Genomic DNA, 24,617 nt, shown 5'->3' with positions numbered 1-24,617 from the left:
CACCCTCGGCAGTGGATCACTCGGCTCATGGATCGATGAAGACCGCAGCTAACTGCGCGTCATAATGTGAACTGCAGGACACATGAACATTGATAAGTTGAACGCATATTGCACGTCGTGGGAACCTACCATGATGTACAGATGACTGAGCGCTTATATTTGAGAAATGTATCGCATACATTTAACTACGCCGTGACACCCGTCACGAGACGTGCACCATGATGTTAACTAGGGTCGCGACGACCCGCTAGCATTAAAGAACCCGTGGTTTACAATATACTGGCATTGGAATTCGAAGTATTTAGAGCGTCCGTGTTCCCGCGTGAGGCGGAAGTACGAGGAGAAGGCGTGCTTGTGGTGTCTGTGGTGGTGTTTACTGATGTCTAGCTTCAGCTTATTTATTTATTTAAATAGAAGCGAAGATGTCAAAGTAGCGTCGAAGCAGCAGCGGTAGCACAAATGATTCAAGTATGGAAGTTGACCAAAGGAACACAAACAAACTAGCGTATGGGCAATGGAAGGTATCAGTGAGTTAAACCACACGCGGGCTAACAGCCCGTTAACCGAGTCCAACGGTACATATTGGACATTGAAACAAAGTAGTCGCAAGCCAGATGTGACGATAACAACCGCAAGGTACATAAGCCTCAGTTCATGTGTGACAACCCCCTGAATTTAAGCATATTAATAAGGGGAGGAAAAGAAACCAACCGGGATTCCCTGAGTAGCTGCGAGCGAAACGGGAGAAGCTCAGCACGTAGGGGTGGCGGCCTGTCCGTCTATCCGATTCCGTTCCGAGATCAAGATTCATCTCCATGCAGCATCCCATTCATCTCCCAGCATCCTAACATATGAATTTCTTAGAATTTATGAAAAATCGACTAAGTCCGAGATGCCTTTAAGTAGGGATGCTGTATTAAGATGGGAGATGAAGAAGATCAAGATTCATCTCCATGCAGCATCCCATTCATCTCCCAGCATCCTAACATATGAATTTCTATGAATTTATGAAAAATCGACTAAGTCCGAGATGCCTTTAAGTAGGGATGCTGTATTGAGATGAGAGATGTAGGAGATCAAGATTCATCTCCATGCAGCATCCCATTCATCTCGCAGCATCCTAAGATATGTTTTTCTAAGAATTTATGAAAAATCGACTAAGTCCGAGATGCATTTAAGTAGGGATGCTGTATTAAGATGGGAGATGAAGAAGATCAAGATTCATCTCCATGCAGCATCCCATTCATCTCGCAGCATCCTAACATATGTTTTTCTTAGAATTTATGAAAAATCGACTAAGTCCGAGATGCATTTAAGTAGGGATGCTGTATTAAGATGGGAGATGAAGTAGATCAAGATTCATCTCCATGCAGCATCCCATTCATCTCGCAGCATCCTAACATATGAATTTCTATGAATTTATGAAAAATCGACTAAGTCCGAGATGCCTTTAAGTAGGGATGCTGTATTAAGATGGGAGATGAAGAAGATCAAGATTCATCTCCATGCAGCATCCCATTCATCTCCCAGCATCCTAACATATGTATTTCTTAGAATTTATGAAAAATCGACTAAGTCCGAGATGGCTTTAAGTAGGGATGCTGTATTAAGATGGGAGATGTAGGAGATCAAGATGCATCTCCATGCAGCATCCCATTCATCTCGCAGCATCCTAACATATGAATTTCTATGAATTTATGAAAAATCGACTAAGTCCGAGATGCCTTTAAGTAGGGATGCTGTATAGATATGGGAGATGTAGAAGATCTAGATTTATCTCCAGGCAGCATCCCATTCATCTCGCAGCATCCTAACATATGTTTTTCTTAGAATTTATGAAAAATCGACTAAGTCCGAGATGCCTTTAAGTAGGGATGCTGTATTAAGATGGGAGATGAAGAAGATCAAGATTCATCTCCATGCAGCATCCCATTCATCTCCCAGCATCCTAACATATGTTTTTCTTAGAATTTATAAAAAATCGACTTTGTCCGAGATGCCTTTAAGTAAGGATGCTGTATTGAGATTGGAGATGAAGAAGATCAAGATTCATCTCCATGCAGCATCCCATTCATCTCCCAGCATCCTAACATATGAATTTCTTAGAATTTATGAAAAATCGACTAAGTCCGAGATGCCTTTAAGTAGGGATGCTGTATTGAGATGGGAGATGTAGGAGATCAAGATTCATCTCCATGCAGCATCCCATTCATCTCGCAGCATCCCAACATATGTTTTTCTTAGAATTTATGAAAAATCGACTAAGTCCGAGATGCCTTTAAGTAGGGATGCTGTATTAAGATGGGAGATGAAGAAGATCAAGATTAATCTCCATGCAGCATCCCATTCATCTCGCTGCATCGTAACATATGTTTTTCTTAGAATTTATGAAAAATCGACTAAGTCCGAGATGCCTTTAAGTAGGGATGCTGTACTAGTATGGGAGATGAAGAAGATCAAGATTCATCTCCATGCAGCATCCCATCCATCTCGCAGCATCCTTACATATGAATTTCTATGAATTTATGAAAAATCGACTAAGTCCGAGATGCCTTTAAGTAGGGATGCTGTATTGAGATTGGAGATGAAGAAGATCAAGATTCATCTCTATGCAGCATCCCATTCATCTCGCAGCATCCTTACATATGAATTTCTTAGAATTTATGAAAAATCGACTAAGTCCGAGATGCCTTTAAGCAGGGATGCTGTATTGAGACGGGAGATGAAGAAGATCAAGATTTATCTCCATGCAGCATCCCATTCATCTTGCAGCATCCTAACATATGTTTTTCTTAGAATTTATGAAAAATCGACTAAGCCCGAGATGCCTTCAAGTAGGGATGCTGTTTTGAGATGGGAGATGAAGAAGATCAAGATTCATCTCCATGCAGCATCCCATTCATCTCCCAGCATCCTAACATATGAATTTCTTAGAATTTATGAAAAATCGACTAAGCCCGAGATGCCTTCAAGTAGGGATGCTGTTTTGAGATGGGAGATGAAGAAGATCAAGATTCATCTCCATGCAGCATCCCATTCATCTCCCAGCATCCTAACATATGAATTTCTTAGAATTTATGAAAAATCGACTAAGTCCGAGATGCCTTTAAGTAGGGATGCTGTATTGAGATGGGAGATGTAGGAGATCAAGATTCATCTCCATGCAGCATCCCATTCATCTCCCAGCATCCTAACATATGAATTTCTTAGAATTTATGAAAAATCGACTAAGTCCGAGATGCCTTTAAGTAGGGATGCTGTATTGAGATGGGAGATGTAGGAGATCAAGATTCATCTCCATGCAGCATCCCATTCATCTCGCAGCATCCCAACATATGTTTTTCTTAGAATTTGTGAAAAATCGACTAAGTCCGAGATGCCTTTACTTAGGGATGCTGTATAGAGATGGGAGATGAAGAAGATCAAAATTCATCTCCATGCAGCATCCCATTCATCTCGCAGCATCCTAACATATGAATTTCTACGAATTTATGAAAAATCGACTAAGTCCGAGATGCCTTTTAGTAGGGATGCTGTATTGAGATGGGAGATGTAGGAGATCAAGATTCATCTCCAGGCAGCATCACATTCATCTCGCAGCATCCTAACATATGAATTTCTAAGAATTTATGAAAAATCGACTAAGTCCGAGATGCCTTTACGTAGGGATGCTGTTTTGAGATGGGAGATGAAGAAGATCAAGATTCATCTCCATGCAGCATCCCATTCATCTCCCAGCATCCTAACATATGTTTTTCTAAGAATTTATGAAAAATCGACTAAGTCCGAGATGGCTTTAAGTAGGGATGCTGTATTGAGATGGGAGATGTAGGAGATCAAGATTCATCTCCATGCAGCATCCCATTCATCTCGCAGCATCCTAACATATAAATTTCTTAGAATTTATAAAAAATCGACTTAGTCCGAGTTGCCTTTACGTAGGGATCCCATTCATCTCCCAGCATCCTAACATATGAATTTCTTAGAATATATGAAAAATCGACTAAGTCCGAGATGGCTTTAAGTAGGGATGCTGCTTTGAGATGGGAGATGAAGAAGATCAAGATTCATCTCCATGCAGCATCCCATTCATCTCGCAGCATCCTAACATATGAATTTCTTAGAATTTATGGAAAATCGACTAAGCCCTAGATGCCTTTAAGTAGGGATGCTGTATTAAGATGAGAGATGAAGAAGATCAAGATTCATCTCCATGCAGCATCCCATTCATCTCGCAGCATCCTAACATATGAATTTCTTAGAATATATGAAAAATCGACTAAGTCCGAGATGGCTTTAAGTAGGGATGCTGCTTTGAGATGGGAGATGAAGAAGATCAAGATTCATCTCCATGCAGCATCCCATTCATCTCGCAGCATCCTAACATATGAATTTCTTAGAATTTATGAAAAATCGACTAAGTCCGAGATGCCTTTAAGTAGGGATGCTGTATTGAGATGGGAGATGAAGAAGATCAAGATTCATCTCCATGCAGCATCCCATTCATCTCGCAGCATCCTAACATATGAATTTCTATGAATTTATGAAAAATCGACTAAGCCCGAGATGCCTTTAAGTAGGGATGCTGTATTAAGATGGGAGATGAAGAAGATCAAGATTCATCTCTGTGCAGCATCCCATTCATCTCGCAGCATCCTAACATATGTTTTTCTTAGAATTTATGAAAAATCGACTAAGTCCGAGATGCCTTTAAGTAGGGATGCTGTCTTAAGATGGGAGATGAAGAAGATCAAGATTCATCTCCATGCAGCATCCCATTCATCTCGCAGCATCCTAACATATGAATTTCTTAGAATTTATGAAAAATCGACTAAGTCCGAGATGCATTTAAGTAGGGATGCTGTATTAAGATGGGAGATGAAGAAGATCAAGATTCATCTCCATGCAGCATCCCATTTACCTCGCAGCATCCTAACATATGAATTTCTATGAATTTATGAAAAATCGACTAAGTCCGAGATGGCTTTAAGTAGGGATGCTGTATTGAGATGAGAGATGTAGGAGATCAAGATTCATCACCATGCAGCATCCCATTCATCTCCCAGCATCCTAACATATGAATTTCTTAGAATTTATGAAAAATCGACTAAGTCCGAGATGCCTTTAAGTAGGGATGCTGTATTGAGATGAGAGATGTAGGAGATCAAGATTCATCTCCATGCAGCATCCCATTCATCTCGCAGCATACTAACATATGTTTTTCTTAGAATTTATGAAAAATCGACTAAGTCCGAGATGCATTTAAGTAGGGATGCTGTATTAAGATGGGAGATGAAGTAGATCAAGATTCATCTCCATGCAGCATCCCATTCATCTCGCAGCATCCTAACATATGTTTTTCTTAGAATTTATGAAAAATCGACTAAGTCCGAGATGCCTTTAAGTAGGGATGCTGTATTGAGATGGGAGATGTAGGAGATCAAGATTCATCTCCATGCAGCATCTCATTCATCTCCCAGCATCCTAACATATGAATTTCCTAGAATTTATGAAAAATCGACTAAGTCCGAGATGCCTTTAAGTAGGGATGCTGTTTTAAGATGGGAGATGAAGAAGATCAAGATTCATCTCCATGCAGCATCCCATTCATCTCGCAGCATCCTAACATATGAATTTCTTAGAATTTATGAAAAATCGACTAAGTCAGAGATGCCTTTAAGTAGGGATGCTGTATTAAGATGGGAGATAAAGAAGATCAAGATACATCTCCATGCAGCATCCCATTCATCTCGCAGCATCCTAACATATGAATTTCTATGAATTTATGAAAAATCGACTAAGTCCGAGATGCCTTTAAGTAGGGATGCTGTATTAAGATGGGAGATGTAGGAGATTAAGATGCATCTCCATGCAGCATCCCATTCATCTCGCAGCATCCTAACATATGTTTTTCTTAGACTTTATGAAAAATCGACTAAGTCCGAGATGGCTTTAAGTAGGGATGCTGTATTAAGATGGGAGATGAAGAAGATCAAGATTCATCTCCATGCAGCATCCCATTCATCTCGCAGCATCCTAACATATGTTTTTCTTAGAATTTATGAAAAATCGACTAAGTCCGAGATGGCTTTAAGTAAGGATGCTGTATTGAGATGAGAGATGTAGGAGATCAAGATTCATCTCCATGCAGCATCCCATTCATCTCCCAGCATCCTGACATATGAATTTCTTAGAATTTATGAAAAATCGACTAAGTCCGAGATGGCTTTAAGTAGGGATGCTGTATTAAGATGGGAGATGTAGGAGATCAAGATTCATCTCCATGCAGCATCCCATTCATCTCCCAGCATCCTAACATATGAATTTCTTAGAATTTATGAAAAATCGACTAAGTCCGAGATGCCTTTAAGTAGGGATGCTGTATTAAGATGGGAGATGAAGAAGATCAAGATTCATCTCCATGCAGCATCCCATTCATCTCCCAGCATCCTAACATATGAATTTCTATGAATTTATGAAAAATCGACTAAGTCCGAGATGCCTTTAAGTAGGGATGCTGTATTGAGATGAGAGATGTAGGAGATCAAGATTCATCTCCATGCAGCATCCCATACATCTCGCAGCATCCTAAGATATGTTTTTCTAAGAATTTATGAAAAATCGACTAAGTCCGAGATGCATTTAAGTAGGGATGCTGTATTAAGATGGGAGATGAAGAAGATCAAGATTCATCTCCATGCAGCATCCCATTCATCTCGCAGCATCCTAACATATGTTTTTCTTAGAATTTATGAAAAATCGACTAAGTCCGAGATGCATTTAAGTAGGGATGCTGTATTAAGATGGGAGATGAAGTAGATCAAGATTCATCTCCATGCAGCATCCCATTCATCTCGCAGCATCCTAACATATGAATTTCTATGAATTTATGAAAAATCGACTAAGTCCGAGATGCCTTTAAGTAGGGATGCTGTATTAAGATGGGAGATGAAGAAGATCAAGATTCATCTCCATGCAGCATCCCATTCATCTCCCAGCATCCTAACATATGAATTTCTATGAATTTATGAAAAATCGACTAAGTCCGAGATGCCTTTAAGTAGGGATGCTGTATTGAGATGGGAGATGTAGGAGATCAAGATTCATCTCCATGCAGCATCCCATTCATCTCGCAGCATCCTAACATATGAATTTCTTAGAACTTATGAAAAATCGACTAAGTCCGAGATGCCTTTAAGTAGGGATGCTGTATTAAGATGGGAGATGTAGGAGATTAAGATGCATCTCCATGCAGCATCCCATTCATCTCCCAGCATCCTAACATATGAATTTCTATGAATTTATGAAAAATCGACTAAGTCCGAGATGCCTTTAAGTAGGGATGCTGTATTGAGATGAGAGATGTAGGAGATCAAGATTCATCTCCATGCAGCATCCCATTCATCTCGCAGCATCCTAACATATGAATTTCTATGAATTTATGAAAAATCGACTAAGTCCGAGATGGCTTTAAGTAGGGATGCTGTATTGAGATGAGAGATGTAGGAGATCAAGATTCATCTCCATGCAGCATCTCATTCATCTCCCAGCATCCTAACATATGAATTTCTATGAATTTATGAAAAATCGACTAAGTCCGAGATGCCTTTACGTAGGGATGCTGTATTGAGATGGGAGATGAAGAAGATCAAGATACATCTCCATGCAGCATCCCATTCATCTCGCAGCATCCTAACATATGTTTTTCTTAGAATTTATGAAAAATAGACTAATTCCGAGATGCCTTTAAGAAGGGATGCTGTATTAAGATGGGAGATGAAGAAGATCAAGATTCATCTCCATGCAGCATCCCATTCATCTCCCAGCATCCTAACATATGAATTTCTTAGAATTTATGAAAAATCGACTAAGTCCGAGATGCCTTTAAGTAGGGATGCTGTTTTAAGATGGGAGATGAAGAAGATCAAGATTCATCTCCATGCAGCATCTTATTCATCTCGCAGCATCCTAACATATGAATTTCTATGAATTTATGAAAAATCGACTAATTCCGAGATGCCTTTAAGAAGGGATGCTGTATTGAGATGAGAGATGTAGGAGATCAAGATACATCTCCATGCAGCATCATATTCATCTCCCAGCATCCAAACATATGAATTTCTATGATTTTATGAAAAATCGACTAAGTCCGAGATGCCTTTAAGTAGGGATGCTGTATTAAGATGGGAGATGAAGAAGATCAAGATTCATCTCCATGCAGCATCCCATTCATCTCGCAGCATCCTAACATATGTTTTTCTTAGAATTTATGAAAAATCGACTAAGTCCGAGATGGCTTTAAGTAAGGATGCTGTATTGAGATGAGAGATGTAGGAGATCAAGATTCATCTCCATGCAGCATCTCATTCATCTCCCAGCATCCTAACATATGAATTTCTATGAATTTATGAAAAATCGACTAAGTCCGAGATGCCTTTAAGTAGGGATGCTGTATTGAGATGGGAGATGTAGGAGATCAAGATTCATCTCCATGCAGCATCTCATTCATCTCCCAGCATCCTAACATATGAATTTCTTAGAATTTATGAAAAATCGACTAAGTCCGAGATGCCTTTAAGTAGGGATGCTGTTTTAAGATGGGAGATGAAGAAGATCAAGATTCATCTCCATGCAGCATCCCATTCATCTCGCAGCATCCTAACATATGAATTTCTATGAATTTATGAAAAATCGACTAAGTCCGAGATGGCTTTAAGTAGGGATGCTGTATTAAGATGGGAGATGTAGGAGATCAAGATTCATCTCCATGCAGCATCTCATTCATCTCCCAGCATCCTAACATATGAATTTCCTAGAATTTATGAAAAATCGACTAAGTCCGAGATGCCTTTAAGTAGGGATGCTGTATTAAGATGGGAGATGAAGAAGATCAAGATTCATCTCCATGCAGTATCCCATTCATCTCCCAGCATCCTAACATATGAATTTCTATGAATTTATGAAAAATCGACTAAGTCCGAGATGCCTTTAAGTAGGGATGCTGTATTGAGATGAGAGATGTAGGAGATCAAGATTCATCTCCATGCAGCATCCCATTCATCTCGCAGCATCCTAAGATATGTTTTTCTAAGAATTTATGAAAAATCGACTAAGTCCGAGATGCATTTAAGTAGGGATGCTGTATTAAGATGGGAGATGAAGAAGATCAAGATTCATCTCCATGCAGCATCCCATTCATCTCGCAGCATCCTAACATATGTTTTTCTTAGAATTTATGAAAAATCGACTAAGTCCGAGATGCATTTAAGTAGGGATGCTGTATTAAGATGGGAGATGAAGTAGATCAAGATTCATCTCCATGCAGCATCCCATTCATCTCGCAGCATCCTAACATATGAATTTCTATGAATTTATGAAAAATCGACTAAGTCCGAGATGCCTTTAAGTAGGGATGCTGTATTAAGATGGGAGATGAAGAAGATCAAGATTCATCTCCATGCAGCATCCCATTCATCTCCCAGCATCCTAACATATGAATTTCTATGAATTTATGAAAAATCGACTAAGTCCGAGATGCCTTTAAGTAGGGATGCTGTATTGAGATGGGAGATGTAGGAGATCAAGATTCATCTCCATGCAGCATCCCATTCATCTCGCAGCATCCTAACATATGAATTTCTTAGAACTTATGAAAAATCGACTAAGTCCGAGATGCCTTTAAGTAGGGATGCTGTATTGAGATGGGAGATGTAGGAGATTAAGATGCATCTCCATGCAGCATCCCATTCATCTCCCAGCATCCTAACATATGAATTTCTATGAATTTATGAAAAATCGACTAAGTCCGAGATGCCTTTAAGTAGGGATGCTGTATTGAGATGAGAGATGTAGGAGATCAAGATTCATCTCCATGCAGCATCCCATTCATCTCGCAGCATCCTAACATATGAATTTCTATGAATTTATGAAAAATCGACTAAGTCCGAGATGGCTTTAAGTAGGGATGCTGTATTGAGATGAGAGATGTAGGAGATCAAGATTCATCTCCATGCAGCATCTCATTCATCTCCCAGCATCCTAACATATGAATTTCTATGAATTTATGAAAAATCGACTAAGTCCGAGATGCCTTTACGTAGGGATGCTGTATTGAGATGGGAGATGAAGAAGATCAAGATACATCTCCATGCAGCATCCCATTCATCTCGCAGCATCCTAACATATGTTTTTCTTAGAATTTATGAAAAATAGACTAATTCCGAGATGCCTTTAAGAAGGGATGCTGTATTAAGATGGGAGATGAAGAAGATCAAGATTCATCTCCATGCAGCATCCCATTCATCTCCCAGCATCCTAACATATGAATTTCTTAGAATTTATGAAAAATCGACTAAGTCCGAGATGCCTTTAAGTAGGGATGCTGTTTTAAGATGGGAGATGAAGAAGATCAAGATTCATCTCCATGCAGCATCTTATTCATCTCGCAGCATCCTAACATATGAATTTCTATGAATTTATGAAAAATCGACTAAGTCCGAGATGGCTTTAAGTAGGGATGCTGTATTGAGATGAGAGATGTAGGAGATCAAGATTCATCTCCATGCAGCATCTCATTCATCTCCCAGCATCCTAACATATGAATTTCTATGAATTTATGAAAAATCGACTAAGTCTGAGATGCCTTTAAGTAGGGATGCTGTATTGAGATGAGAGATGTAGGAGATCAAGATTCATCTCCATGCAGCATCCCATTCATCTCGCAGCATCCTAACATATGAATTTCTTAGAATTTATGAAAAATCGACTAAGTCCAAGATGCCTGCAAGTAGGGATGCTGTATTGAGATGGGAGATGTAGGAGATTAAGATTCATCTCCATGCAGCATCCCATTCATCTCGCAGCATCCTAACATATGAATTTCTATGAATTTATGAAAAATCGACTAAGTCCGAGATGGCTTTAAGTAGGGATGCTGTATTGAGATGGGAGATGTAGGAGATCAAGATTCATCTCCATGCAGCATCCCATTAATCTCGCAGCATCCTAACATATGAATTTCTTAGAATTTATGAAAAATCGACTAAGTCTGAGATGCCTTTAAGTAGGGATGCTGTATTGAGATGGGAGAGGTAGGAGATCAAGATTCATCTCCATGCAGCATCCCATTAATCTCGCAGCATCCTAACATATGTTTTTCTTAGAATTTATGAAAAATCGACTAAGTCTGAGATGCCTTTAAGTAGGGATGCTGTATTAAGATGGGAGATGTAGGAGATCAAGATTCATCTCCATGCATCATCCCATTCATCTCGCAGCATCCTTACATATGTTTTTCTTAGAATTTATGAAAAATCGACTAAGTCCGAGATGCCTTTAAGTAGGGATGCTGTATTAAGATGGGAGATGTAGGAGATCAAGATTCATCTCCATGCAGCATCCCATTCATCTCGCAGCATCCTAACATATGTTTTTCTTAGAATTTATGAAAAATCGACTAAGTCCGAGATGCCTTTAAGTAGGGATGCTGTATTGAGATGGGAGATGAAGGAGATCAAGATTCATCTCCATGCATCATCCCATTCATCTCGCAGCATCCTAACATATGAATTTCTATGAATTTATGAAAAATCGACTAAGTCCGAGACGGCTTTAAGTAGGGATGCTGTATTGAGATGGGAGATGTAGGAGATCAAGATTCATCTCCATGCAGCATCCCATTCATCTCGCAGCATCCTAACATATGAATTTCTTAGAATTTATGAAAAATCGACTAAGTCCGAGATGCCTTTAAGTAGGGATGCTGTATTGAGATGGGAGATGTAGGAGATCAAGATTTATCTCCATGCAGCATCCCATTCATCTCGCAGCATCCTAACATATGAATTTCTATGAATTTATGAAAAATCGACTAAGTCCGAGATGGCTTTAAGTAGGGATGCTGTATTGAGATGGGAGATGTAGGAGATCAAGATTCATCTCCATGCAGCATCCCATTAATCTCGCAGCATCCTAACATATGAATTTCTTAGAATTTATGAAAAATCGACTAAGTCCGAGATGCCTTTAAGTAGGGATGCTGTATTGAGATGGGAGAGGTAGGAGATCAAGATTCATCTCCATGCAGCATCCCATTAATCTCGCAGCATCCTAACATATGTTTTTCTTAGAATTTATGAAAAATCGACTAAGTCTGAGATGCCTTTAAGTAGGGATGCTGTATTGAGATGGGAGATGTAGGAGATCAAGATTCATCTCCATGCATCATCCCATTCATCTCGCAGCATCCTTACATATGTTTTTCTTAGAATTTATGAAAAATCGACTAAGTCCGAGATGCCTTTAAGTAGGGATGCTGTATTAAGATGGGAGATGTAGGAGATCAAGATTCATCTCCATGCAGCATCCCATTCATCTCGCAGCATCCTAACATATGAATTTCTTAGAATTTATGAAAAATCGACTAAGTCCGAGATGCCTTTAAGTAGGGATGCTGTATTAAGATGGGAGATGAAGAAGATCAAGATTTATCTCCATGCAGCATCCCATTCATCTCGCAGCATCCTTACATATGAATTTCTTAGAATTTATGAAAAATCGACTAAGTCCGAGACGGCTTTAAGTAGGGATGCTGTATTGAGATGGGAGATGTAGGAGATCAAGATTCATCTCCATGCAGCATCCCATTCATCTCGCAGCATCCTAACATATGAATTTCTTAGAATTTATGAAAAATCGACTAAGTCCGAGATGCCTTTAAGTAGGGATGCTGTATTGAGATGGGAGATGTAGGAGATCAAGATTTATCTCCATGCAGCATCCCATTCATCTCGCAGCATCCTAACATATGTTTTTCTTAGAATTTATGAAAAATCGACTAAGTCCGAGATGCCTTTAAGTAGGGATGCTGTATTGAGATGGGAGATGTAGGAGATCAAGATTCATCTCCATGCAGCATCCCATTCATCTCGCAGCATCCTAACATATGAATTTCTTAGAATTTATGAAAAATCGACTAAGTCCAAGATGCCTTCAAGTAGGGATGCTGTATTGAGATGGGAGATGTAGGAGATTAAGATTCATCTCCATGCAGCATCCCATTCATCTCGCAGCATCCTAACATATGAATTTCTATGAATTTATGAAAAATCGACTAAGTCCGAGATGGCTTTAAGTAGGGATGCTGTATTGAGATGGGAGATGTAGGAGATCAAGATTCATCTCCATGCAGCATCCCATTAATCTCGCAGCATCCTAACATATGAATTTCTTAGAATTTATGAAAAATCGACTAAGTCTGAGATGCCTTTAAGTAGGGATGCTGTATTGAGATGGGAGAGGTAGGAGATCAAGATTCATCTCCATGCAGCATCCCATTAATCTCGCAGCATCCTAACATATGTTTTTCTTAGAATTTATGAAAAATCGACTAAGTCTGAGATGCCTTTAAGTAGGGATGCTGTATTAAGATGGGAGATGTAGGAGATCAAGATTCATCTCCATGCAGCATCCCATTCATCTCGCAGCATCCTAACATATGAATTTCTTAGAATTTATGAAAAATCGACTAAGTCCGAGATGCCTTTAAGTAGGGATGCTGTATTAAGATGGGAGATGAAGAAGATCAAGATTTATCTCCATGCAGCATCCCATTCATCTCGCAGCATCCTTACATATGAATTTCTTAGAATTTATGAAAAATCGACTAAGTCCGAGACGGCTTTAAGTAGGGATGCTGTATTGAGATGGGAGATGTAAGAGATCAAGATTCATCTCCATGCAGCATCCCATTCATCTCGCAGCATCCTAACATATGAATTTCTTAGAATTTATGAAAAATCGACTAAGTCCGAGATGCCTTTAAGTAGGGATGCTGTATTGAGATGGGAGATGTAGGAGATCAAGATTTATCTCCATGCAGCATCCCATTCATCTCGCAGCATCCTTACATATGTTTTTCTTAGAATTTATGAAAAATCGACTAAGTCTGAGATGCCTTTAAGTAGGGATGCTGTATTGAGATGAGAGATGTAGGAGATCAAGATTCATCTCCATGCAGCATCCCATTCATCTCGCAGCATCCTAACATATGAATTTCTTAGAATTTATGAAAAATCGACTAAGTCCAAGATGCCTTCAAGTAGGGATGCTGTATTGAGATGGGAGATGTAGGAGATTAAGATTCATCTCCATGCAGCATCCCATTCATCTCGCAGCATCCTAACATATGAATTTCTATGAATTTATGAAAAATCGACTAAGTCCGAGATGGCTTTAAGTAGGGATGCTGTATTGAGATGGGAGATGTAGGAGATCAAGATTCATCTCCATGCAGCATCCCATTAATCTCGCAGCATCCTAACATATGAATTTCTTAGAATTTATGAAAAATCGACTAAGTCTGAGATGCCTTTAAGTAGGGATGCTGTATTGAGATGGGAGAGGTAGGAGATCAAGATTCATCTCCATGCAGCATCCCATTAATCTCGCAGCATCCTAACATATGTTTTTCTTAGAATTTATGAAAAATCGACTAAGTCTGAGATGCCTTTAAGTAGGGATGCTGTATTAAGATGGGAGATGTAGGAGATCAAGATTCATCTCCATGCATCATCCCATTCATCTCGCAGCATCCTAACATATGAATTTCTTAGAATTTATGAAAAATCGACTAAGTCCGAGATGCCTTTAAGTAGGGATGCTGTATTAAGATGGGAGATGAAGAAGATCAAGATTTATCTCCATGCAGCATCCCATTCATCTCGCAGCATCCTTACATATGAATTTCTTAGAATTTATGAAAAATCGACTAAGTCCGAGACGGCTTTAAGTAGGGATGCTGTATTGAGATGGGAGATGTAAGAGATCAAGATTCATCTCCATGCAGCATCCCATTCATCTCGCAGCATCCTAACATATGAATTTCTTAGAATTTATGAAAAATCGACTAAGTCCGAGATGCCTTTAAGTAGGGATGCTGTATTGAGATGGGAGATGTAGGAGATTAAGATTCATCTCCATGCAGCATCCCATTCATCTCGCAGCATCCTAACATATGAATTTCTATGAATTTATGAAAAATCGACTAAGTCCGAGATGGCTTTAAGTAGGGATGCTGTATTGAGATGGGAGATGTAGGAGATCAAGATTCATCTCCATGCAGCATCCCATTAATCTCGCAGCATCCTAACATATGAATTTCTTAGAATTTATGAAAAATCGACTAAGTCTGAGATGCCTTTAAGTAGGGATGCTGTATTGAGATGGGAGATGTAGGAGATCAAGATTCATCTCCATGCAGCATCCCATTAATCTCGCAGCATCCTAACATATGTTTTTCTTAGAATTTATGAAAAATCGACTAAGTCTGAGATGCCTTTAAGTAGGGATGCTGTATTAAGATGGGAGATGTAGGAGATCAAGATTCATCTCCATGCAGCATCCCATTCATCTCGCAGCATCCTAACATATGAATTTCTTAGAATTTATGAAAAATCGACTAAGTCCGAGATGCCTTTAAGTAGGGATGCTGTATTAAGATGGGAGATGAAGAAGATCAAGATTTATCTCCATGCAGCATCCCATTCATCTCGCAGCATCCTTACATATGAATTTCTTAGAATTTATGAAAAATCGACTAAGTCCGAGACGGCTTTAAGTAGGGATGCTGTATTGAGATGGGAGATGTAAGAGATCAAGATTCATCTCCATGCAGCATCCCATTCATCTCGCAGCATCCTAACATATGAATTTCTTAGAATTTATGAAAAATCGACTAAGTCCGAGATGCCTTTAAGTAGGGATGCTGTATTGAGATGGGAGATGTAGGAGATTAAGATTCATCTCCATGCAGCATCCCATTCATCTCGCAGCATCCTAACATATGAATTTCTTAGAATTTATGAAAAATCGACTAAGTCCGAGATGCCTTTAAGTAGGGATGCTGTATTAAGATTGGAGATGAAGAAGATCAAGATTCATCTCCATGCAGCATCATATTCATCTCGCAGCATCCTAACATATGTTTTTCTTAGAATTTATGAAAAATCGACTAAGTCCGAGATGCCTTTAAGTAGGGATGCTGTATTGAGATGGGAGATGAAGAAGATCAAGATTCATCAACATGCAGCATCCCATTCATCTCCAAGCATCCTAACATATGTTTTTCTAAGAATTTATGAAAAATCGACTGAGTCCGAGATGCCTTTAAGTAGGGATGCTGTATTGAGATGGGAGATGAAGGAGATCAAGATTCATCTCCATGCAGCATCCCATTCATCTCGCATCATCTAAACATATGTTTTTCTTAGAATTTATGAAAAATCGACTAAGTCCGAGATGCCTTTAATTAGGGATGCTGTTTTAAGATGGGAGATGAAGAAGATCAAGATTCATCTCCATGCAGCATCCCATTCATCTCGCAGCATCCTAACATATGAATTTCTTAGAATTTATGAAAAATCGACTAAGTCCGAGATGCCTTTAAGTAGGGATGCTGTTTTAAGATGGGAGATGAAGAAGATCAAGATTCATCTCCTCGCAGCATCCCATTCATCTCGCAGCATCCTAACATATGTTTTTCTTAGAATTTATGAAAAATCGACTAAGTCCGAGATGCCTTTAAGTAGGGATGCTGTATTAAGATGGGAGATGAAGAAGATCAAGATTCATCTCCATGCAGCATCCCATTCATCTCCCAGAATCCTAACATATGTTTTTCTTAGAATTTATTAAAAATCGACTAAGTCCGAGATGCCTTTAAGTAGGGATGCTGTATTTAGATGGGAGATTAAGAAGATCAAGATTCATCTCCATGCAGCATCCCATTCATCTCGCAGCATCCTTACATATGTTTTTCTTAGAATTTATGAAAAATCGACTAAGTCTGAGATGCCTTTAAGTAGGGATGCTGTATTGAGATGGGAGATGAAGAAGATCAAGATTCATCTCCATGCAGCATCCCATTCATCTCGCAGAATCCTAACATATGTATTTCTATGAATTTATGAAAAATCGACTAAGTCCGAGATGCCTTTAAGTAGGGATGCTGTATTGAGATGAGAGATGTAGGAGATCAAGATTCATCTCCATGCAGCATCCCATTCATCTCGCAGCATCCTTACATATGAATTTCTATGAATTTATGAAAAATCGACTAAGTCCGAGATGGCTTTAAGTAGGGATGCTGTATTGAGATGAGAGATGGAGGAGATCAAGATTCATCTCCATGCAGCATCCCATTCATCTCTAAGCATCCTAACATATGTTTTTATTAGAATTTATGATAAATCGACTAAGTCCGAGATGCCTTTAAGAAGGGATGTTGTATTAAGATGGAAGATGTAGAAGATCAAGATTCATCTCCATGCAGCATCCCATTCATCTCGCAGCATCCTAACATATGTTTTTCTTAGAATTTATGAAAAATCGACTAAGTCCGAGATGCCTTTAAGTAGGGATGCTGTATTAAGATGGGAGATGAAGAAGATCAAGATTCATCTCCATGCAGCATCCCATTCATCTCGCAGCATCCTAACATATGAATTTCTATGAATTTATGAAAATCGACTAAGTCCGAGATGCCTTTAAGTAGGGATGCTGTATTAAGATGGGAGATGGAGAAGATCAAGATTCATCTCCATGCAGCATCCCATTCATCTCCCAGCATCCTAACATATGAATTTCTTAGAATTTATGAAAAATCGACTAAGTCCGAGATGCCTTTAAGTAGGGATGCTGTATTAAGATGGGAGATGAAGAAGATCAAGATTCATCTCCATGCAGCATCCCATTCATCTCGCAGCATTCTAACATATGTTTTTCTTAGAATTTATGAAAAATCGACTAAGTCCGAGATGCCTTTAAGTAGGGATGCTGTATTGAGATGGGAGATGAAGAAGATCAAGATTCATCTCCATGCAGCATCCAATTCATCTCCCAGCATCCTAACATATGTTTTTCTTAGAATTTATGAAAAATCAACTTAGTCCGAGATGTCGTCAAGTAGGGATGCTGTATTAAGATGGGAGATGAAGAAGATCAAGATTCATCTCCATGCAGCATATCATTCATCTCGCAGCATCCTAACATATGTTTTTCTTAGAATTTATGAAAAATCGACTAAGTCCGAGATGCCTTTAAGTAGGGATGCTGTATTGAGATGTATCTGCTGGGACAGATGTTTTGACCACTTTACTAGGGAAACCTAGTAGGTCGAAGCAAATTTGGGGTTCGAGATGAGTTGGTGAAAGTTGGTCCAACCTAGGTGTGCTTGGTGGAGGTTGACCATGAAAGTAGAGCATGATGGGAATGACCATAACTTTGGTTCTAGATGTCGGATCGATACACTTTCGGCAGTTTTGGAAAGGTGAAGGCCTGCTCTAGCTATGTTTCCTACCAAGCTGAGCGCCTACTAGTGACCCGGAGGAGGTATTAAGGGTCAAAGGCAAAAAGGGGTACCCTAAAGTGCATGTGACCAAGAAAATGGGAAAAACGGTATCGCCTATAGCTCAGGCTGTATGGCTCGGATCGGAAAGCTTGGATATGCGTTGGAAAGGTCTTGACGAGCGCTAGCTATGTGTCCTACCAAGCGAAGCGCTAGGTGTTGAGCAAGTCGGTCATATTAGAGGGCAAAGGTGAAAAATGGTGGTTTAGAGGCGAAAATTCACCTTATGATCGAAAATAGCGGGCGAACGATAAGAGCTACGAACACGGCGTAGAACAATCATAAGTACGTTACCACAAGAACTAACTTTGGCCAATATAGAGCGAGAAGATCGGAGGTAGCCATCAGGGTGATATGGCTGGTTCAAAGTTGGACCAAAACGAGACTTGAGAAATGGGTTGAAACACGGTATCGCGAATAACTCAGGCTGTATGGAACGGATCGACAAGCTAAGATCAGTGTTGGAAAGGTCGAACCAAGCGCTAACTATAATCCCAAACAACCGAAGCGCTAAGTGTTGAGCAAAACTGAGTTATTAAGCGACAAAGTCGAAAAATAATACCAAAATGGCCAAAAATCACACAAGACCAAGAATACCGAGCAGGCGGTAAGAGATAGCGGGATGACGTAGAATACTTATAAGTTTGCCTCTACAAGACCTAAAAGTCGGCCATAGACAGCAAGAAGATCGGACCACTCTGGAAGGGTGATACGAGTGGTCAAAAATTGGCAAAAATGAAACATGGCTAAAATGGATTTGACTTGTGCACCATGTAGCTCCGGCTATATGGCATGGATTGTAAAGCTAGGATATGTTTTGGAAAGGTAACACCCAGCGCTAGATACGACTAGAAGAAAGCAAAGCGCTAACTAGCATGATTTGGAAGTTATTAAGCGTCAAAGTCGAAAAATGTTACCAAAATTGAAACTCGAGTACATTGGGCCAAAAAGTACAAGTTGTGAAAATTGGACTTACGAGTAAAATACCGAGCAGGCGGTAAGAGATAGAGACTTGGTGTAGAATAATTATAAGTTGGGCATGTTATAACCTATATTTGACCCGAACATAGTGTCGAGATCGGTGGTACCCAAAAGGGTGGTACAGGTGTTAGATGGTTTTCCCAGAGCATAAGCTCCACATGATATGGAAAACAGGAAACATCATAACTTCGGCTGTATTGCATGGAATGGAACGAACAAGGTATCGATGGAAAGAGAAAAGGTAGCGCTAACTATAATTCCTACCAAGCAAAGCGCTAGCATGTGACCGTTCGGGTGTTATTGTGAGTCAAAGTCAGAAATTGTTACCACGAGAGGCGAAAATCCGACTATGTCCAAAAATACCGGGCTGGCGGTAAGAGATACGGCTTGGCCGTAGAACATTTATAAGTTGGCCAAGACAAGACCTAAGTTTCGTCCATAGACGACAAGAAGATCGAAGATACCTGAAGGTGAGATATGGGCGTCCCAAAGTGGGCCTTTGAAAAAGTGACAAACTTCCCTTATAACAGCATACACCAAATATCTCTGGCTCTATGGCACCGAATAAGAAGTTGAGCTCAGCGATAGAAAGGTGATAGTCAGCGCTAAATATCATTGGAACAGAGTGAAGCGCTAAAGGGAAAGGATCTTGGTGATATAAGGTGACAAAGTCGAGAAAAGTTGCCTCAAAATCATGAAAAATGTGAAAAAATGGCTAAGTCCCGGGTGCCTTAAGGGCAGGTTGATCGAATGTACCGAGCTGGCGGTACGAGATAGAGACTTGGTGTAGAACAATTATATGTTTGGCATGGCAAGACCTACATTTGGCCAATACAAAGTGAGAAGATCAAAGAAACCCGTAAGGGTGATATTGGTGTCCAAAGGTAAAAAGCACTAAGTCTTGGGAAACTTATATGAAGAAAAAGGACCCTGATGGGTCATATAGGATGGATCGAAAAATCGGCTAAGTCCCAAAATGATGATGTCAGAACTACACTCAAAGGTTACAACACCAAGCAAGGCAAACTTATATGAAGCAAAGGACCCTGATGGGTCATATGGTATTTTACGAAAAATCGGCTAAGTCCCAAAATGGGGATGTCAGAACTACACTCAAATGTTACCACACCAAGCAAGGCAAACTTATATGAAGCAAAGGACCCTGATGGGTCATATGGTATTTTACGAAAAATCGGCTAAGTCCCAAAATGGGGATGTCAGAACTACACTCAAATGTTACCACACCAAGCAAGGCAAACTTATATGAAGCAAAGGACCCTGATGGGTCATATGGTATTTTACGAAAAATCGGCTAAGTCCCAAAATGGGGATGTCAGAACTACACTCAAATGTTACCACACCAAGCAAGGCAAACTTATATGAAGCAAAGGACCCTGATGGGTCATATGGTATTTTACGAAAAATCGGCTAAGTCCCAAAATGGGGATGTCAGAACTACACTCAAATGTTACCACACCAAGCAAGGCAAACTTATATGAAGCAAAGGACCCTGATGGGTCATATGGTATTGATTGTAAAATCGGCTAAGTCCCAAAATGGGGATGTCAGAACTACACTCAAATGTTACCACACCAAGCAAGGCAAACTTATATGAAGCAAAGGACCCATATGGGTCATATGGTATTTTACGAAAAATCGGCTAAGTCCCAAAATGATGATGTCAGAACTACACTAAAAAGTTACCACACCAAGCAAGGCAAAGTACCTAGGTGAACCCTAGGAAGAAACACGGACCAAGTCAGATGGCCTAAGTCAATAGAACAAGTGACCTAGGCAAAGTTGTATGGCGCTGAGGACCCTGAAAAATCTGGTTAGTGTAGTTTAGACAGGGTAGGTTTTTGGGTCGGCCGAACCCCCTTATTTTGAGTTTTGGCCTCATCAAGAAGCTACACCTAGGCAAACTGCCTAGGGTGAAAGTGCGAAGACCAATCGAATAGTAAGACAAGTTTTGACCGATCGCCCTAGGCAAGCTTGTATGAAGAAAGGGACCCTAAGGGTCATATGGAAATACATGAAAAATCGGCTAAGTCCCAAAATTGGGATGTCAGAACTACACTAAAAAGTTACCACATCAAGCAAGGCAAACTACCTAGGTGAACCCTAGCAAGAAACACGGACCAAGTCAGATGGCCTAAGTCAAGAGTGCAAGTGACCTAGGCAAAGTTGTATGACGGTGAGGACCCTGAAAAATCTGGTAAGTGTAGTTTAGACAGGGGAGGTTTTTGGGTCGGCTGAACCTCCTTATTTTGGGTTTTGACCTCCTCAAGAAGCTACACCTAGGCAAACTGCCTAGGGTGAAAGTGCGAAGACCAATCGAATAGTAAGACAAGTTTTGACCGATCGCCCTAGGCAAGCTTGTATGAAGAAAGGGACCCTATGGGTCATATGGAAATACATGAAAAATCGGCTAAGTCCCAAAATTGGGATGTCTGAACTACACTAAAAAGTTACCACATCAAGCAAGGCAAAGTACCTAGGTGAACCCTAGCAAGAAACACGGACCAAGTCAGATGGCCTAAGTCAAGAGAACAAGTGACCTAGGCAAAGTTGTATGACGGTGAGGACCCTGAAAAATCTGGTTAGTGTAGTTTAGACAGGGGAGGTTTTTGGGTCGGCTGAACCTCCTTATTTTGGGTTTTGACCTCCTCAAGAAGCTACACCTAGGCAAACTGCCTAGGGTGAAAGTGCGAAGACCAATCGAATAGTAAGACAAGTTTTGACCGATCGCCCTAGGCAAGCTTGTATGAAGAAAGGGACCCTATGGGTCATATGGAAATACATGAAAAATCGGCTAAGTCCCAAAATTGGGATGTCTGAACTACACTAAAAAGTTACCACAGCAAGCAAGGCAAAGTACCTAGGTGAACCCTAGGAAGAAACACGGACCAAGTCAGATGGCCTAAGTCAAGAGTACAAGTGACCTAGGCAAAGTTGTATGGCGCTGAGGACCCTGAAAAATCGGGTTAGTGTAGTTCAGACAGGGGAGGTTTCTGGGTCGGCTGAACCTCCTTATTTCGGGTTTTGGCCTCCTCAAGAAGACAGACCTAGGCAAACTGCCTAGGGTGAAAGTGCGAAGACCAATCGAATAGTAAGACAAGTTTTGACCGATCGCCCTAGGCAAGCTTGTATGAAGAAAGGGACCCTATGGGTCATATGGAAATACATGAAAAATCGGCTAAGTCCCAAAATTGGGATGTCTGAACTACACTAAAAAGTTACCACATCAAGCAAGGCAAAGTACCTAGGTGAACCCTAGGAAGAAACACGGACCAAGTCAGATGGCCTAAGTCAAGAGTACAAGTGACCTAGGCAAAGTTGTATGGCGCTGAGGACCCTGAAAAATCGGGTTAGTGTAGTTCAGACAGGGGAGGTTTCTGGGTCGGCTGAACCTCCTTATTTCGGGTTTTGGCCTCCTCAAGAAGACAGACCTAGGCAAAGTGCCTAGGGTGAAAGTGCGAAGACCAATCGAATAGTAAGACAAGTTTTGACCGATCGCCCTAGGCAAGCTTGTATGAAGAAAGGGACCCTATGGGTCATATTGAAATATACGAAAAATCGGCTAAGTCCCGAAATTGGGATGTCTGAACTACACTAAAAAGTTACCACATCAAGCAAGGCAAAGTACCTAGGTGAACCCTAGGAAGAAACACGGACCAAGTCAGATGGCCTTAGTCAAGAGTACAAGTGACCTAGGCAAAGTTGTATGGCGCTAAGGACCATGAAAAATCGGGTTAGTGTAGTTAAGACAGGGGAGATTTCAGGGTCGGCTGGACCTCCTTATTTCGGGTTTTGGCCTCCTCAAGAAGACAGACCTAGGCGAACTGCCTAGGGTGAAAGTGCGAAGACCAATCGAATAGTAAGACAAGTTTTGACCGATCGCCCTAGGCAAGCTTGTATGAAGAAAGGGACCCTATGGGTCATATGGAAATACATGAAAAATCGGCTAAGTCCCAAAATTAGGATGTCTGAACTACACTAAAAAGTTACCACATCAAGCAAGGCAAAGTACCTAGGTGAACCCTAGGAAGAAACACGGACCAAGTCGGATGGCCTAAGTCAAGAGTACAGGTGACCTAGGCAAAGTTGTATGGCGCTGAGGACCCTGAAAAATCGGGTTAGTGTAGTTCAGACAGGGGAGGTTTCAGGGTCGGCCGAACCTCCTTATTTCGGGTTTTGGCCTCCTCAAGAAGACAGACCTAGGCGAACTGCCTAGGGTGAAAGTGCGAAGACCAATCGAATAGTAAGACAAGTTTTGACCGATCGCCCTAGGCAAGCTTGTATGAAGAAAGGGACCCTATGGGTCATATGGAAATATACGAAAAATCGGCTAAGTCCCAAAATTGGGATGTCAGAACTACACTATAAAGTAACCACATTAGCAAGGCAGACTTGTATGAAGAACGGGACCCTGGTGAAAGTAGCAAATATCCCAAACCGAACATGAATATTATACACACAAGAGTACGAACATAAAGGAACACGGACCAAGCGTACCGAGAGAATCGGTACTATAGAACCCTCGTGGTTCTACACAAAGACTTTATGTTAGGGGTTCAAGCCCCATAGTACTCAAACGGTGACAGTAGCAAATATCCCAAAACGAACGTGAATCTTATTCACAAGAGTACGAACATAAAGGAACACGGACCAAGCGTACCGAGAGAATCGGTACTATAGAGCCCTCGTGGTTCTACACAAAGACTTTATGTTCGGGGTTCACACCCCAAATCGAACGTGGAATTTACTTTCTGATGGTCATGCGGTCGTCCAAAGGGGTCTAGTATCCTGGGATGACAAGCATCACGGGCACAGCTCGTATCAAAACAGTCGAAGAGGCCCGCGAAAGCTTGCTTTCCATGGCTATGCGATGCACAAATTGAGTTTACTCACCGTAGTATAAAACGAACGAACCGAACCTATCCGAGTAGGGATAATGGGCGCAGTAACATACTTCTGTGACCCAGCGAGAGTTGAACGAGGTGACATGAACTGTCAGTGGCTTATATCAGATGGGATACATACATGAGATTGCTTTCAAATCTACACTCGAAAACCTAACCAAGTAAAAGCGAACGTGGGGAGGATTCGAAACTGGTAACGAAATCTTAAGCTGGAAAGAGTCATCACTATGGATACATATTATGCGAAACCAATCAAGTGCTCAGTACTGATCCAAAACCTAAGAGCACTAGTGAACACCTTATTCTCACCC

General features: G+C 40.5%; 1 non-coding gene across 1 annotated transcript; it reads left to right on the top strand.

The window, feature by feature from the left end:
• Positions 1 to 155, top strand: LOC131270216 (5.8S ribosomal RNA). The gene has a single exon (XR_009179334.1). It is a non-coding gene; the product is annotated as a 5.8S ribosomal RNA (ribosomal RNA).
• Positions 156 to 24,617: the final 24,462 nt, after the last annotated feature.

The sequence above is a fragment of the Anopheles coustani genome, assembly GCF_943734705.1.
Source record: "Anopheles coustani chromosome X unlocalized genomic scaffold, idAnoCousDA_361_x.2 X_unloc_17, whole genome shotgun sequence".
Taxonomy (NCBI): domain Eukaryota; kingdom Metazoa; phylum Arthropoda; class Insecta; order Diptera; family Culicidae; genus Anopheles; species Anopheles coustani.
This window is presented reverse-complemented; position numbering and strand designations above follow the sequence as displayed.